At 36.4% G+C, this 18,447-nt stretch overlaps 1 protein-coding gene across 3 annotated transcripts in view; it reads right to left on the reverse strand.

Annotated features, from left to right (window-relative positions):
* Positions 1 to 15,391, reverse strand: part of LOC136852341 (uncharacterized) — a 60,033-nt gene extending 44,642 nt beyond the window's left edge. The window contains exons 1-2 of one of the 3 annotated variants that reach the window (XM_067126911.1): positions 15,275 to 15,391; positions 13,154 to 13,254 (exon numbers count right to left, since the gene is read on the reverse strand). The gene's annotated coding sequence lies outside the window, so the exon portion shown is untranslated. Of the gene's footprint in view, positions 1 to 13,153; positions 13,255 to 14,895; positions 14,969 to 15,274 lie in introns of those variants that run through there. The other 2 variants (XM_067126912.1, XM_067126913.1) reach the window with 2 other exon arrangements.
* Positions 15,392 to 18,447: the final 3,056 nt, after the last annotated feature.

Consider the following 18,447-nt stretch of genomic DNA (forward strand, 5'->3'; position numbering starts at 1 on the left):
ACGAGTACAAAAAACGGCACACTGTTACACTGTAGATATTAAGGTTCCTTGCAGCGTCCCTTCTGCCCCTAGCTGCAACCCCTGTCATTCCTTTTATTGTACCTCCATTCCTATTCTCTCTCTCCCATCTAACTTTCCTCAACTCTCTCCCAACAATTATTTCATAGTGCAATGTGCAATTGCAAAAAGGTTTTATTCCTCCTGTTGCACCTTTCAGACCTTTTTGTACTCTCAATATCCCTTTGAGTTTTTCCTACTGAGGTTTTCCTCCTGTTACACCTTTCAGACCTTTTTATACACTCAATTTCTCTTTGAGGTTTTCCTCCTGTTACACCTTTCAAACCTTTTTACACTCTCAATTTCCCTCTCAGTGCTGAATAATCTCATCATAGGTCCCAGCGCCTCGTTGGCCTTTGGCCTAAATTTTATATTCTATTCTTTTCTAACAATTCGTAAAATACTTCAGTTCTTTCAAAAATACTTCGTCAAATGCTTCAGAAAAGGCAGCAAGGAACAGGAAGGGACGAGAGGAAATGGAGGGAGGTCCAAGCAGAGGATTTTGGAGAAGGACCCATTTTTGCTTGTGCTTTCTTTTCTCGAAGCAAGGCGAGGGCTGAGATTGGAATACTTTGCGAGTGAAATAAATAAATTGGTTATTCCTTTCGCTAGCAACTGGTCGAGTTTGAGTATCCTTATGGAATTCATATAGAGATGGGAATTTAAGGTTATGTGAATATTCCAAGGATACCTTAGCATTTTCTAGTAAGGGAAAAGTTTGAAGATTTAAAGATTCATTGTATTTACATTATAGGAATGGACGTTAACAGTGATGTATCAAAGATGTTACCATATATATATATATGTATATGTATGTATATATATATATATATATATATATATATATATATATATATATATATATATATATATTATATATATATATGTGTGTGTGTGTGTGTGTGTGTTTGTTAAATCACTATGCATATTTTTTCCATAAAAATAATAAAATAATAAATACTATAAATGACCAAACACATACTCTCTTTCTCTCTCTCTCTCTCTCTCTCTCTCTCTCTCTCTCTCTCTCTCTCTCTCTCTCTCTCTCTCTCCCCAACTAAGAGCCACTAAAGTACACACACAAACTTCGTTAGCAACTTGGGCCGAAGTCAAAGCCACGTGAAACCTTCGAACGCAGGTGCCAAGTCCCTCTAGGGGGGCTTAAAATTTACTTTCCTAGATGACCCTGACGCCGCGTCCACCGAGCTATGGCAGTCGACTGCCCTTAGGGGGCAGAAGGAACCGCCCAAAAAGTGAATGGGGGTAGGAATGAGGTGATTGTGGAGAGAGAGAGAGAGAGAGAGAGAGAGAGAGAGAGAGAGAGAGAGAGAGAGAGAGAGAGAGAGAGAGGATGATCCTAGCCTAGGGAATCGTCTGGGGAGAGAGATGTCATCTTTGAAGAAGGACCTCGAAATTGCTGGGGCGTTGGAGAGTTACGTCTCTGGGTTGGAGGAGGAGGAGGAGGAGGAGGAGGAGGAGGAGGAGGAGGAGGAGGAGGAGGAGGAGGAGGAGAAGTGAAAGGTCAATTACTTTATACAGAAGAGGAATAATATTCTAGGAAGACAACGGCTTATAAAGTCACCAAATACTACAAAACAATATGCAAGAAGAAGAAGAAGAAGAAGAAGAAGAAGAAAAAGAGGGAGAAGAAGAAGCACAAGGAGAAGTAAAAGGTCAATTACTTTATACAGAAATGGAAGAAGAAGAGGTGCAATGTTTACAAGGCCACCAAATACTAAAAACAATATACAGAACTATATAGAGGGGTCAACTCACAAAATCATTTAGTTATTTATAAAAAAAAAAAAAAAACATATTAAACTTTGTTCACCCATGACAAAAAATTAATTGACTTTCCTGGGTATAGATAAGGCGGCATTATGGGCTTGTTCCATATGAATGGGGTTCGTCTTCTGGATAATAATAATAATAATAATAATAATAATAATAATAATAATAATAATAATAATAATAATAATAATAATAATAAAAGTAGTTAGTGAATCGAGTGTTTATGAGAACCCTGAATGTTGAATAGCCAACAAGTTTTAATTTACAACACATACACACAAACACACACATACACACACACATGCGAGCTGTGAAGGAGGAAGGAAGGAAAAGCTTAATATTTATGAGCTAAACTATGCTTCCATGTTCCTTTGTAAGTTATAAATTAAAATACAAAAAAAATTCCCAAAGTTGTAACAAGGCAATCTCCTGAATTTCTCGAGACGAGAGTGAAAGTATTCGAAAATATAAGCACAGAGAAAGTATAGAAAGTATGCCTGTAATGCAGTCCTGCTCTCAGAATATGAGAGAAACAGAGAGAGAGAGAGAGAGAGAGAGAGAGAGAGAGAGAGAGAGAGAGAGAGAGAGAGAGATGTGATGATGATTAGCAAGAAAACTCTGTATTATTTTTATTTGATAAAGTTTAAGACTGGTTTATTTACTGTCATGAAATGGTGTCACAAGAGCAATGGTCATCGTCGATAAAGACCATTGTGATTGTGACGCCAGTTTCTTAAAAAAATCATAACGAAAAAGTCCAATACTTTTTTTCAGCAAGTATGAAAAATGTATGTATGAATATCTACGTACGAAAATTGTTGCTTAAAAATAATACGGAAGATTAAACGTAGTCTGAATCTCTCTCTCTCTCTCTCTCTCTCTCTCTCTCTCTCTCTCTCTCTCTCTCTCTGTCCCTAATCTCGTTAATATCACGAAAACGACAGCCATTCCACAGAATAGAAAAATATTAGACAATGTCCACCGTATCACAAAAAAATAATTCCTCTCATCTTTTTAAAACTGCAATATCCTTTCCTGCCATTCGTCATGATTAAGTGTCCAAGCACTTGGCAAGAGGAAATGAAAGCAAAAATTAAAGCAAAAATGCGAGAGTAGGAAGAGAAAATGAGAGGAATGACGTAGAGAGAGAATGCCAGAAGAGAGAGAAACTAGGAAGGGAATTGAAGGAACAAGCGAAATTATGCTTGTTAGCTGAGAGCCATTACGACCGTGCGCGCATTTTTCCTTTTTTTTTTTTTTTTTAGAATTTTGACCTGAAATATTCTATTTGCCTGAAAGCAAGCACGTGTATATATACATATACACCTTGTTGATATAAATGGGGTCACATTGCAAGCAGCAATTAAAAGAAATCTGCTCTAGCAATCTATTTAACGATCGGCGATAAATTCGGGTATCTCGTTTGCTCTGTCAGAAAAAATATTGACTAGACCTGGATCAATCTTTGTATACCATCTCTCTCTCTCTCTCTCTCTCTCTCTCTCTCTCTCTCTCTCTCTCTCTCTCTCTCTCTCTCTCTCCATGCTTACTTATCAATTCTGCTACTTATCTGCGATTCACAGTGCTGAAAATCCTAAAAAAAAGCAGGGTTTTATATTTCTTTCGACAAGGAAACCAAACTGATTTAATACTTTGCTTATCTGTAATGAATAGGAGAGAGAGAGAGAGAGAGAGAGAGAGAGAGAGAGAGAGAGAGAGAGAGAGAGAGAGAGAGAGAGAGAGAGGGAGAGAGAGAGAGATCTTAAAGTCCTCGCTGGAGGTCAGATACTAAATGTCTGACTAAAAGACAGAACGAGCAAACGGCTTTTGATGTCGTCCCTACCACTCAGTTCTCTCTCTCTCTCTCTCTCTCTCTCTCTCTCTCTCTCTCTCTCTCTCTCTCTCTCTGTGGAGGACAATTTATCCGCCGTAACGATCAAAGGACTCAGAGTCGGCTACGTGAGTCATGACTCTAAAAAAAAAAAGGAGTCAAGGAAATGGAATATGACGGGAGAAACGGGAATGAGGTTAGGAAGCAGGAATGGCCTGGGAAAATGATTCCGACAGGAATTCTAACTTCTCGTGGGGAGGGAGGGGCGGGGGGAAGGGTAGCAGGGCGAGGTTATGTAACCCTTCAGTGAGCGCACGCACGAACACACACACACAGATACATACATACGTAAGTAATTAGCTCCATCTTCCCAACGTCCAACAATTTGATCAAACGTTCGGCTCACATGACGTCACGTTCTCCCGCAAAAAATAACAACAACAATGATTCTTCAGCAAGGGTAAGGTTACGTACTCTGCAATGCGTGTGCGCACGTACACACATATATGTACGTGTATACGCACATACACATACATATTTAAAGCCACGCAAATACCTGGCTCCATCCTTCCAACGTCCAACAAAAATTGATCAAACGTTCGGCTCACGTGACGTCACGTCACCCGGCAAAAAAAAAAAATAATGACAACAACAACTATTCAGTTATTTCGTCGTTATTTCGCTACGGAATCGCCGTTTTTTAATCCGGGCACAACAATGCCATCGTTCTAATTAGACACCAAAGCATGCCATCGCCGAGAAAAGTCGGGAACGAAAGTTTAATTAAACCATTTTCCACAGATCTTTCCGAAGACTCTTTCTGACCCTCGCGAATAATTGGGTTGCATCAAACGCTTCCATTGTTTCTTCTTCTTCTTCTTCTTCTTCTTCTTCTTCTTGTGCTCTCCTCCGCGAGATGGCCCTTGATTCTTTGTCTTTCTTGTTTTTTGTTAAAGATTTCTTTATTTTCTATCAATTCTCGCAAACGTAACGTTTTCGAGAGGGTCTGAGAAGACAAAAGGTATACTCTTAAACTGATTAATCATAGTTATTGGGCGCGATAATCACTTGAACTGAATTGAATATAGAATTTAGGCCAAAGGCCAAGCACTGGGACCCAAGAGGTCATTCAGCGCTGAAACGGAAATCGACAGTAAGAAGGTATGAAAGGCGTAACAGGAGGAAAACCTCAAAGCAGTTGCACGATGAATCAATTGTTAGGAGAGGGTTGAGGAAAGTAAGATGGAAGAAATAGAATATGAAAGGAGGTACAGTAAAAGGAAGGAAAGGGGTTACAAACAGCAGCAAAAAAACCTTAATTAATGCCTACAGTGCACCGCATGAGGTGCACTGACGGCACTAACCCCCTACGGGGGGCGATAATCATTCGTTTTGGCAAATAGCTTTAGGTTACCAAGATGAAAATCTAACATCATTTGCCGTTTTAGAAAAGCACAGTTTTCAAAGGCTGTCTGGAGTGGATGAGAGGGGGGAGGGGGGAAGGGGGGGGGGCCATGAAACCGAAATTTGGGCCAAAATTATCATTGTGCTTTGGGCACTAACGGTCAATAAGTCAGGTTAGGTAATGAGGTGATCTCTCTACCTAAAACTTAGGAAAATTCTCTCTCGTACGGAAGTGTATGGGAGATGCTCTCTTAGTCTGATTTGCTTTCTCTCTCTCTCTCTCTCTCTCTCTCTCTCTCTCTCTCTCTCTCTCTCTCTCTCTCTCCTACTCACACATACACACGTTGCAAATGGACGTCATTTGAAAGGTAAGAAGAAGAGAGAGTGGGAAAGGGTATGAGTGGAAAAGCTGAGAGAGAGAGAGAGAGAGAGAGAGAGAGAGAGAGAGAGAGAGAGAGAGAGAGAGAGAGAGAGAGAGAATCACTTTACAATTATTTATAACTGCTATATAACTATATAATAATACTTGCAACATAACTGTACTAACTGCAAACTCCAACAGAATCTCGACTAAATGAGAGAGAGAGAGAGAGAGAGAGAGAGAGAGAGAGAGAGAGAGAGAGAGAGAGAGAGAGAGAGAGAGAGAGAGAGAGAGGCCTATGACGAACTGTATGCGGATCAGCGTTACGGATTCCTGTCTGTGCCTGAGAAATGGGAGAACAAAGACAGTGTCTTAGTTCTTGAGTAGTGGACAAAAGACAAGATTTTTTATTTTTTTTACATTTCTGTGTTCTGTGAGTTTCTGTGTTTGTGTCTTGCCATCGTTTCTCTGCGTCTTTCTCTCTCCTTGTAGTTTGTCTTTCTCTGAGTCTTTCTTCTTCTTCTGTCTTTTCATAATAATGATCCTGACAATAAGAAAGTGAGGTTCTTCTATTCTAAATTTCATGGAAATACGTAACTCGCGATAATGAGGAGATGAATAATGGCAATTAAGTTTCATTAAGTGGGATTTTTATCAGGATTCTGTTCTTTCGCCTCGGGATCAGGACCACATTAATCCACGGGGGATTTACTCAATTTATCTAGATTATTAATCCACTCAGCAAACTCTCCCTACAGCGAATGTTTGCTTAGTATATTAACTAATCATTATTCTTTCAATCCGTACCCCTTAAATTGCTATTAACCTCTCTGAATTTCCAAACTGCTCACTGTAGGATTACTTCCCCAGTTTTCCTATTAATCTGCGCGCCTTTGGCTTCTGCTAATCTCCCAGTAATCTCCCAGTAATATCCCAGTAATCTCCCAGTCCACTGGATGCCGGCTAACTGAGGCCACGGCGGCTTGGTCAAAGGAGATTACCTGTCCACAGGTAATTAACCTTGAGTAAGCCGGCCCACACTGGACGTCGTTTAATTAAGCAAGTGTTTGTTGTTTAAATTTTATCATTTATGTCGACTTGTATGCAACATGTTTGTGATGTGTTTGCGAAAAGTTGTTGACGTGTTGATAATATGTTTACTACACTGGGAGTTTGTAAGAAGCTGTAGTTAAGGCTGTCAATAAATCCTCAACTTGTATGCAACATGTTTGTGATTGTGCAATAAGTTGCCAACATGTTGATGACATGTTTCACTACATTCAGAGTTTGTATGAAGCTAAGGTTGCCAACATGTTCATGATATGTTTGACTACACTTCAGAGTTCGTACAAAGTCCTGGTAATGACTACCAATCAATCATCAATTTGTATGCAACCTGTTTATGATGTGTGATAAGTTGTCGACATGTTGATGACATGTCTAACTACATTAAGAGTTCGTATGAAACCGTAGTTAGGACCAGTAAATTGTCGACTTGAACGCAACCTGTTCGTGATGCACTTACGATAAGTTGCTGACATGTTGAGGACACGTCTTACTACATTAAGAGTTTGTAAGAAGTCCTGGTTATGACTACAAACAAGTGGGTAGACGGACAGACAGACAGACAGCTAGCTAGCTAGATAGACAGATCGCTAGCTATATAGATAGCTTAGACAGTTAAATAGGCAGAACGTCATTTGCCCTAGACAGACAGGAAATTCCTTAACCCAGACAAGAAACCTGTCAAGTGAAATCTTTCCTTCTAATCAGAACAAACCTTTGAATTTACGACGTGCTAAAGAAAATCCGAGAGACGAGGCGTCGGTCCTGCTACGGATCGAGTCCAATAAATAAATATATATATAGAAATATATATATTTATATAGATTTTGGACGTAACAGAGACACAACAGCTTCCGGAGATCCGAATTGATTGCCGCTCGTTACGTGGATGGCTGGCGCAGATTTCTTTTAATTGCTCCGTTGCAATGTTGCTCCTATTTTGAATGTATGTATGTATATATGTATATATGTATATATATATAGAAATGAATGTGTGTATATATATTATATATACATACACAATTATAAAAATCTTCCAGAAGAAAATATAAATTTAATACTTGACATAATGCTTACTATAAATCTTCCTTACACGTATTCTCGGCTAACGAATTATCGATGCTTGTATCCTCACTTATTCCGCCCTATTTATTTTCCTAAATCACCCCTTTCGTCTTATCTGTTATTATTCGCGTTCTCTTCCAACTTTCGCTTCAACTTTCATTCTGACTTTCACTTCCTTTCGCCTGGGAGAAAGACGCTAAATCAAGACGAATGGGAGAGAGAGAGAGAGAGAGAGAGAGAGAGAGAGAGAGAGAGAGAGAGAGAGAGAGAGAGAGAGAGAGAGAGAGAGAGAGGTTAAAATCTATGCATTGTTATGGGAGCCAAGAACTATTTCTTAGCACTGCGTCACAGAGAGAGAGAGAGAGAGAGAGAGAGAGAGAGAGAGAGAGAGAGAGAGAGAGAGAGAGAGAGAGAGATTGGAACACATGCCATGGAAATTAATTTCACACTGCGCAGTAATGGCCCCTTTTGCTTTTAATAAACACATCACAATGGACTGGACAGCTGGCCGTAAGTACATTAATGGGTAAAGCTTTTTTTTAAAATTAACTTACTGAATAAAATCAGCTTAATGGTTCATGTATACACTCGTTATGTGTGCCTGTATAACCCTGTATACTCTAGGATACATAATTATGTATTGCATAATATATATTTCAATATTATTTCAGTTGACTATAGATTTAAACATATTTTCCTAAATTTCACTTTAAAAAAATTATGGCTGATATATTTTCTTTAATCTTAGTAGAGAAATGAATCGGAATTTGAACATAACTGACATGATAATTAGGTATAAAATGGATTAAGTTTTCAAGATGAATTACTCTTGCGTTCACAATCTTAACATGGATCTGGAGGGGGGGATATGATTACAATTAGATTATTATTATTATTAAGAAAATAAACCCTTATTCATATGGGACAAGACTACAGGGGCCACTGACTGGAAATTTCAACTTGAAAGAAGTTACAAAATTTAAAATGAAATGCAGAAGGAAGGTATCAGTTATTAGAAAAAAAAATGATAAATGAACAAACTAATAAATAAATAAGTAAATATATAAATATACTACGAAAGTACAAGGTGAATTGTTCTTGTACAGTAATGCGATGTATCTTTGCTTGAACGTTCGAGGTTCTAATTACATAAAATCCTCAGGTAATAATTTTTGTAATATACGAAAAAACAAAACTCACTCACAACAAACTTGAACCATACCTGATTCAGTCCCGTCCCGTTCTGTCATTCTGTACCAACTTACTACAAAAAAAGTTTTTTATTGATGTCCTTTTCTGGCGGAAAGAATTTATGCTTTCTTTCCAACTACGAATATCGATGGGTAATGGGAACATGTTTTTTTTTTCTGAGAGAAAAATGTTCCCATATAACACAAGTAAGCTACGGCTGATGGGAATACTTTTTACAATGTTTTTTTATGGGGAAAGTTTCTTTTTTTCAGAAGCTTCTAAAGAATTATGGTTTGCTGAGAAAGTTTTTATAAGTTTAGCCTATTTCCGGACGAGGATATGTTGCACAGACACGTAATTATTGCTTAGCAAGAATAATAGTTATCTGTTTATAATTGAATGATGCATGAAATAATTTTTTCCCCACCAGAGTTATTTGTTTTTATTTGATTATTTAATGAGACATAAAATTATTTTTAAAAACTATTCATTTATTTATTTTTTATAATTTAATGATGGATAAAATTAATTGTTTTTCAATAAGATACAATCCTTCTCAGTACTTGTAGACAGTTACGACTGATAAAAATACGATAGTATGCTTCTGAATTTTATAACAAAAAATTTTGTTTTTCATATATAAAAAATACGTGATGTTTTATAACTGAGAAAGACGTAGGAAATGTTCGTTGGAGTGGTTGGACAGCAAGATAAATAGCTCCAGAAAATGAAGCAGATGAAGTAGAAGGACCCAAAGATGGAACTGGGAGTAACGTCCTTGAATGTCTATAACAGTCTATAATTAACCTTCCATTTGCAGTACAAAGTAACAGTCAGAGAGGCTGGACAGCGAGATTTCCTAAGGAAGAGGGGATACAGATATAGCAAAAGTTTAAAAAAAACAAAGTGGGTGCAGCTATGGACCCTAGGGAACGCCGCAAAACGCCCTCGAGTAGTCTAGAATGCATTGGAAATTCGTTTTGATTACTTTCGTGTTAATGATATGCTTCAGACAAGCATCCCTGTAGAGAGGAAGGCCCACTAGAAGGCACTGCACTCATCTAGAAGTCTTCTAGAAGGTAAAGAACCTAGAGTAGTCTATAATACGTTGCAAACTTCCCTTTAATTGTTCACTGTTAATGATATGCTTCAGACAAGCATTGATGTAGAGATGAAGACCCACTAGCAAGTACTGGACTCTTCTAGAAGTCTTCTAGACGCTAAAGAACCTAGAGTAGTCTATAATACACAGCAAACTTCCCTTTAATTGCTCAGTGTTAATGAAATGCCTCACACAAGAATCCCCATAAAACGGCAGACCCACTAGCAAGCACTGCACTCGTCTAGAAGTCTTCTAGACGCTAAAGAACCTAGAGTAGTTTATAACACATTGCAAACTTCCCTTTAATTGTTCAGTGTTAATGAAATGCCTCACACAAGAATCCCCATAAAACGGCAGACCCACTAGCAATCACTGCACTGATCTAGAAGTCTCCTAGACATTGGAGGGCGGTAATTAGGTCATTCACGACGGAATAACGCCGAGAAGAAACGAGATGAAATGAGTAGGGGAACACGAGAGCGGAGATGATGCAAATGATTATCTTGAGTTTTTTGAGTTTTCCTGAGTTTTCCTCGATTCTCTTCGACAACGAGCGATGTCCAATTAGGAGTTTACATTAATACTTCGTTACGTCCGGCAGAGAGAGAGAGAGAGAGAGAGAGAGAGAGAGAGAGAGAGAGAGAGAGAGAGAGAGAGAGAGAGAGAGAGAGAGATGATGATCTGTTCTTTGTTCGCCGGGGGAAAATTATGCAAATTTAATGGCGAGTACAATGTTGCATAATGACTGAGTTAGTTACTTTCTGTTCTCTCTCTCTCTCTCTCTCTCTCTCTCTCTCTCTCTCTCTCTCTCTCTCTCTCTCTCTCTCTCTATATATATATATATATATATATATATATATATGCACATATTTATTGGTGTATGTGTGTGTGTGTGTAGAAGAGAGAGAGAGAGAGAGAGAGAGAGAGAGAGAGAGAGAGAGAGAGAGAAAACGTAGGGGTTGAGAATTTTCAAACTACATACAGCAATACTGTATGCCACAACCAGATCATCATCATTTAAGAGAGAGAGAGAGAGAGAGAGAGAGAGAGAGAGAGAGAGAGAGAGAGAGAGAGAGAGAGAGAGAGAGAGAGGTCAAAGCCACCTCTCGACTTTCCTTTCAACTCGAAACTTTTTTCGGGCAATGCCTAAATTCGAAGTTCTTGAAGCTTCTTCTTCCTGAAGCCTCAACTGGAGATCTGAGCAAATAGACGAGTTGGTGGATCACTTCTCTCTCTCTCTCTCTCTCTCTCTCTCTCTCTCTCTCTCTCTCTGTCCTGCTTTCTTTATTAATCCCCCATTTTTCAAGTAGCTTGTCAAGGAGAAAGAGAGAGAGAGAGAGAGAGAATATGACCAAGCACAAATGGAAATCATTCCTAGTTTTAATCCTACACTGAAAAAAATCTCTCCAAACTGACAGTATGAAACTCCAAATGAGTTGAATCGTTGCTGATTATTGTGACTTTTATTCTGCCCTTAATTGATGTCTTTCTTTTGTTTGGTATGGGGGGAGTGGGGGTGGGGGGCTGGATACGAAAGGGGAGACTTAGGAAGGGTTAACAAGGTCAGGGAAAGTCAAAGAAAGTCAAAGGACAACAAACAGGAGTCTCGTACCACTTCGAAAACTTTCTGCAGTTTCAGAAAGAGACCAGCAAACAGTCAGAAATGATTCCTTCTGCCTCTGTTTGTTTACTTTTTGCCGTCAAATGACATTTTTCTTCTTCTTCTTTTGTATCAACTGACAGGGACAAATGAAATACCTTCGACTTCATTTTCAAGTTAAACAGATGTTTCTCCTTGAAGTTCCTTGTTAGATTATAATTGTTTTCTTTTTTTGGCTATGTTGTATACTGTTGATTTGCTTTTCAACTTTATTATAATCTATGCATTTACTAATATTCGAATGCAACAAATTCCAGAGTAAGGGGTTTTGGAAATGAAGAAAAAACTAAATTTACTGAAGTAAAATTATGAGAAATGATATCCCAGATAATTTAAAAGCGTAGATTTTTTTTTGCAATGATATCTCAAAGGAAACATTTGTCAATTATGCTACATTACCCTTCCTGCTTTCTCTCTCTCTCTCTCTCTCTCTCTCTCTCTCTCTCTCTCTCTCTCTCTCTCTCTCTCTCTCTCTATATATATATATATATATATATATATATATAATTATTCATTTTTAATGACGCCAGTCAAATGCTACAAATAGTTATGATCTTGGGTTAAGACTGTTTAGAAATCGGACGCACTGTGGACCCCTCAGACTAGTAAATATCAAATAATATACGAGATGCCGTTAATTGCAGGTATACACTCAATTCCAACAGGTAAAGGGTAGACATGCCCCAAGTCAGAATTTGGTAAGTAAGGAAGTTGCCAAGTGGGCAAACTGTGTTTATATTTCACGTGGTTGAACAAAGGACACAGATGAATTAAATAAATGAAAAAATAAAACTATTCCGGCCTCGCATATGAATCTGGATAAGCCGAGAAAATTCATTAACTTTTCCCCCACCCGGACAGACAGGACCTTTCATGGAAATGTAATTGAAATGTGTGTGCGCGTGTGTTATATGTATATATATATATATATATATATATATATATATATATATATATATATATATATATATATATATATATAATATATATATATATATATATATATATATATATATATATATATATATATATATATATATATATATATATATATATATATATATATATATATATATATATATATATATATATATATATATATATATAACCATTCTCACTTTGGGATACAGCTGTATTCGTCGAGTCTTGCATACGAGAGTTATGACTTTCATTTCAAACTTTCTCCACAAAACAAACAATATTCCCATGATATCGATATAAATAATATATTGTATTACGTTGGTCGAATGTCTACCACTTTAATTCATAAACTGTTTAAAAACCAATTTATTTGCAACGTGTTCCATGACGCTATATAAACAGATAATAAATCGAGACTCCCTCTAAATCTTTAAATGAGTGTTTGAGACTCAGTGGACATATTCTCTCACTTGCAGAATCAAACAATTGACTGATTGGGTACTTTCAGCCTTTCAGTATTCAGACAGTAAAAAAGAGAGGGAGCTGGAGTGGTTAGACAGCAAAATTGAAGCAAGCAAGCAAGCAGAATGAAAGCAAAATAAAATGCTAAAAAGTGTGGGTGCAGCTAGGGGCCTTAGGGACGCCGCAAACAACCTTTAGCACTGCCTACAGTGCACCATGTAATTGTTGGAAGTGCCTACTTACTCAGAGGTTGCAAAGTTCTCTGTTGATTTTTAATAAGTTCTGTTGGGCAGGCCTCAGTGCCAAGCTGGGGCATGTGAGTGGCTGAGGAGTTGCAGTGATGCCTGGAAAAATAAACGAAGGTCAGAAAACAGTGGTGAATCCTGTTGTGTGTTAATGACATACTTTTATTCTTTTGCTAAACTTCCATGTAACAAAATAGGCTAAATTAATAGTAGTAATTAAGATTAAATTTTTGGTCTTAATTACTGCTATTATTTTAGGCCTATATAGTTTCCTCTATCTTTCTGATAATTGTTTTTCAAGGCTACTGCATCCTACCAGCAATTGAACGATGTTTGTCAGTCATTGGAGAGGAAAGCAGTTGCAAACTGGAGCCGTTTTATTCAATAACAACAAGCTGTAACAGGTATAAAGTAACTGCAGTTACAGAGTAACTATAGTTACAAAGTAACTAAGCTGTTAACTGAAACTGAATGTGGCCTAGACCAATACTACGGAAGATTGTTCTTCAGTAAAAGAAAAACTCTACGGAATTTCCACGTCATATTTAAAATACCAGCGAAGTTACTCTGCAACTGTTATATAGCGTGTTCTTTCGAAATAAAACTAATCCATTTAATAACTTTTCTAGTAACTGGAGAAATGAATATGCATGGCAAAAGATTCAATGATAAATAAATTACTAAAGTATACCAGAAACCATAACTGATGTAATCCCATTTACTTTGAACTTCAGCCTCACTGACAGTGTCTTTGTTCACGTTCTTTATAAACAGTTTATAGGAATAGTAACGAGATTCCTACTTATAACCCGTATTCATATAACAGGGACCTATTAACTGTATCCTTACAAATGCCATTTCACTTACGATATCAACGGCAAGGTTAAAAGACTTAAGAAAACTACATCATAACAAAGTCAGACAATAGATGGCAGCACCATTGTCGTGACTTGGCACACAACCTACGCCTCTTAAAAATTTTCTCTCAAATGTTGAAAATACCTCTTAACACTCATGATTTTATTGATCAGTGTCACCACAGCATATTTATATACCCCTATTGTTACTTTTTTATTGAATCACTAGCTCTAACCACATTGAATTTTACGACAACCTAAGCAGTCACACAGAGACATTTGCTTACCAACGCTCCTTACTGAGAGCTACATACACTTGAAACCTTATACATATTTTTAAGTTTTCTTAGGCGTACGTTTAAAATGCTCTTTTATGGGGTTAAAATAACCTCGATGCTTACGTTAGACTTCGCTACTGGCAATATTAGGTCTAAAATAATTGTTTAGCTGGTCCAAATTAAGGCCCATAGATTATGCTTAAGTATACTTCAGAGCAATCAGGTGTCACGAAGGTTGGCCTAGGCCTAGTTGTGACATCGTATGCTATCTACTCTCTTTCGTATAGTGCTGAAATTCCATATATTATATTATATTATATTATATTATATTATATTATATTATATTATATTATATTATATTAGATTACATCACTTAGGATACCATTAAATGACATTTGGCCTGCTGAGGCAACTGAGATAACATCAAATGAATCTGCTAGGCGTCTATCTTTTTACGTTTTATATTCATTTACCTCTTTCTTATTTACTATGGACTGAATACGTCAAATTTATTCCTTTGATAAAATAATGAAAAGCATAAATCTTAAAATAAATTATTATACGTGGCAAAAGATTATTTTATAAATAAATTAGTAGAATTATACCTTACGACGTTAACTGATGCAATCCCATTTTCTTTGAGTCTCAGTCTAGCTGTCCGAATCCTCGCTCACAGTCCTCGTCTATGGGAATTTATAGGAATAATAAAGAAATTCCTACCTATAACCTGTAATCCTATATGATAAAATATCAAATTACATCATTATAAGTGACATTTCGTTCTCGATATTAACGTCAAGTTAAAAATTAAAAAGAAAACTAAATCCCAAAGCCATTATCAGTCCCAAACGGAAAAGTGAATTATGGCACCGTCACTTCGAACACTTGGCTGGCGCCATTTAAAAATTTTCTCTCCTACGTTGAAAATGCAGCATGAAACTCACGTTATTAATATATTAATGTTATCACAGCACATTTACGTACCTCTAAATTCACTTTTAACCGAGTCAATAGCTTTAATTGCACTAAAATATACGGAAACATGAGGAGCAACAAGGGGGTGGGCTTCCTGTTTAGATACTCCTCTTCTTCTTCCTCCCAGCTGATGATACTTGGAGTCCTCTTAAGCTTTCTTTCGTCTGGTTAAAATGGCCTCACCGCTTACGATAGACTTTAATAATGGCAAGATTAGTCCTAGTTATTATTATTTGGCCTCAAGTCTTACTGGCTACGCTTTTTTATGTTATTATTTATGGTAATCTGACGTCACGAAGGGTGGTCTAGGCCTATTGGTGTTTTCGTATGTGGTCAATCCCCCTTTTCACATTGCTCACTGTCCTATCTGATGCTGAGTGACTCTCTAGTCTTTGCCTAGAGTAATTTGTTTCCATAACCTGGCTTAACCCCAGATTTCCTCCCTCCCTCTAAGTGAAGAAAGTAAACATGTTTGATATTTGTTTTTTTTAGGGAATACTGTCTTTTTTTTTTGGTGATTCCATGGCGTAATTTCAGTGAGATCCTTCGCACCATAAGATGCTGGTGGTTTTACTCATCTGTAAAATCATGTACAATCACGTACCTTTCGTTAGATGTATGTATGTATGTATGTATGTATGTATGTATGTATGTATGTATGTATGTATGTATGTATGTATGTATGTATGTATATATATATATATATATATATATATATATATATATATATATATATATATATATATATATATATATATATATATATATATATATATATATATATATATATATATATATATATATATATATATATATATATACAAAACCGCTTTTGATAGCACAATGATAAGGACTGTAATGTCTAAGAAAGTGTGTGCACAAAATACGATTTTGCTTATTAGAGCTAATTTAATCAATTTCATGCTGCCTAGGAGACCATATCATAAGCTTTAATCTCGCATTGGTTTCCCTTGATTAGTACATTATTATTACCCCAGAAGGAAATTATAAAAACCCCTCTGATCTGACAAGGATTCGAACCCACGTCTTTTTTGGGGTGGACGTGAGCTTAAATAGACAATTACTACGCTACTATGTAACCCCAGATCTTTATTAGGATACGAAGGCTTATCATACATTTTCCTTCGGGTGTAAATTGTCATAACCCACGAAAAATGAACTCGACTGTAATGAGTTATGTATCTTCTTCATCTTGAAAGTCTTCTCTCTCTCTCTCTCTCTCTCTCAACAAGGCACTGATATGAATTAATATTTCTCCCTCTAGAACTGACGCCTGGGAGGGACGAATTGAGAATGAATTGTCTGTCTATTTTAGTTAGCAGGATGACCAACCTGACATGAGGTTCTGATAAGATATTATAGCTGATAACTAACCATTCTCATCCCGAATCCAAGAAGGAAAGAAGAATTATTCTTATTCTACTGTTTCTGGTTCGACCAACAGCTCATGAAATAAGACATTGACTTTAGTTTTCCTAAGTTACGATTTGAAAAAGTTGGCATTCCTGACTCTCCTATGGCCATTGAGAGTGTACATAACGATTCTTTTTAAATTTTATTTTGGGCTAAATTTTACCCATTCAGAGATGCTACTAGGAAAGAGGAAAGCTTCAAACAGTCATATATTTTCAATAAAATAATTTGCATGAGCTGTGTTTCATGAATTAGCTAGTATTTAGAGTAGTGGAATACCTTAAAAGAAATGCTATGTTTAAAACCCGTGGGGATTTATCCTTCAGTATAGCCAACGTGACAGCCTTTTAAGTTATATAAATATCGTGAAGCAGCACTAAAAGACGTTATTCAACTTCAACTAATAAGATAATACTTATAAATTCAAGTAGTTTCTCCGCAGTCTTATAAAAATTACCGTCCAAATTTTCGTACAATAAAACCTTTTTAGTAAACTTACCATTGGTAATCCTGCGACAGTTTCGACATTTGTCATCTACAAATTGATTTATTACGCTTTAATTACATATGAATATTGTATGAAACTACATAAAAACTATAATAAACGATGGTACGAAATTATAAACTGACTGCAATACGTCCTTGGGGGGTACCCATTGGTTGTTTTCTGTAAATATTTGTTCAAGCGAAACCTTTTAGGAACGGCAATTTTCCCAAGGTGACATTGGGAACCATGTGCACAAACCTTGCCAGACTTTAAGGCTCGGGAGTGGGTTGAAACACACTTTAGCAAGTCTTTATCAAGAGTGAAAATAAGATGAAAACAAATAGTAACTATTTCTGTGATAATACCGAAGGATAGACATATATCAGTTAGAGATAAATAGTTGTGTATTGCACAATCTGTTGGTCAAACTGGATGCGCGCGCATCTACATTCCGGCTTTTTGTCATAACAAAACTAACTTTGAGAATTATTTAGTGAAAGTTTTCTTTTAAATAATTGTTAATTACGTACAAATATTTGTATAAGTTAAAATATACTTCTTAAAAGTCATTGCCTCTAAGCATATGCAGATGTTATTTTGCATTCTATCAAAGCAACCATAGTTTCTGTTTGGAAAGCTCGGTTTCCTTAAAGTGATCATAGATGGCCCTAGTAGTATCCTTTTCAGCATAAATAACTGGACCAAACCAGTTTCGAGTAACAGTTTCGAGGTCACGTGATCGCCTGATCCATTATGTAACTACTGGGATGACAATTACATCATCTTAAAAGCCAAAAGTAGCCTTTGCACTAGTTTGTTAACAAGCAAAAGGCGACGCCTAACCTTCAGTGTACATATCACTTAAAATTTATTCAGAAGGTTTATGTAATATGTGAATTAGTATCAATAAATTGTAAGTTTATATTGAAATAAGTTTTGCAATGCCTGTGCAATGGAGGAAGACCACATGAATTAACATTTTATTCCTTTTCTGGTTTGGGTGACTTTCATTTTAAGCAAACTGGGAAAAGTGCTTTTTATTAAAGTCTTGAATAAAATATTTTATTATTATTATATGCTTTGATTAGCACATTTACATGTAGTCACAATAATACACACACACATTATATATATATATATATATATATATATATATATATATATATATATATATATATATATATATATATATATATATATATATATATATATATAGTCTATTCCTGTACATGATCCTGAGCTGAAATAAACGGTATTTATA

The sequence above is a fragment of the Macrobrachium rosenbergii genome, chromosome 25 (assembly GCF_040412425.1).
Source record: "Macrobrachium rosenbergii isolate ZJJX-2024 chromosome 25, ASM4041242v1, whole genome shotgun sequence".
Taxonomy (NCBI): domain Eukaryota; kingdom Metazoa; phylum Arthropoda; class Malacostraca; order Decapoda; family Palaemonidae; genus Macrobrachium; species Macrobrachium rosenbergii.